The sequence below is a fragment of the Sphaeroforma arctica genome, assembly GCF_001186125.1.
Source record: "Sphaeroforma arctica JP610 unplaced genomic scaffold supercont1.445, whole genome shotgun sequence".
NCBI lineage: Eukaryota > Ichthyosporea > Ichthyophonida > Sphaeroforma > Sphaeroforma arctica.
In genome coordinates this window covers 39,255-40,016 of record NW_014040113.1, presented here as the reverse complement: position 1 = coordinate 40,016, position 762 = coordinate 39,255, and positions in this window count along the sequence as shown.

Genomic DNA, 762 nt, shown 5'->3' with positions numbered 1-762 from the left:
GTGGTACTAATATGGAAGTACGTGTATGGCGGCGCTACTATCGCAAGCTAGTCAGTATCCACCTCTGGAATCTCCATCTGACTGATCATTCACCTCCTTGTTGTCGATTGTAGGGTTAATTGTGGAGAATGCAATCTGTCTGTTTGCAGGTAGCTGGTCATCATATATTTGTGCTGACATTGCTTTGTCCTGTCTGCCTTCATGAGCTTGGCGTCGATTGCTCTGGTATCGGTATGTTCTGTCAATGTCTTGTGAACGTTCATCTTGTGAACGTTGGATATCTCGTGAATATCTATCATCGTCGTAGTCGCGTCGATTGTATCTATCTACTCGGTAGTCCTGTCGGTCCTGATCATCGTGATTATCGTGGCGGTATTGGTAGCTGTTGTTTATGTTGTACTATTCCACACGAGTACGGTAGCCACGATTCTAATCAGGTCGGCGATGCTTGTCATTGTTCTTGGACTTAAATCTGTAGTCTCTCATGTCATGACGAGGGCCAGATTTATCAATCCGTCGATCGTAACGTTTACGACCGTCGTGGTCACGACCCTGATTATGTGGGTTGCCAGCAACGCATGATTTGATTAGCTCTTGCAGCTTACGGCATTGCCCGATGGAATGTCCACGATTGTTGCAGAATGCACAATTTCCTGTCGATATAGCTGCATGTGCACCGTGCACAATGGTCGATGGGTCACTTTCATCTGGATCCAATGCGATGAGATACGTGGTGAGCTCGTCATACGACATGGCCATCAT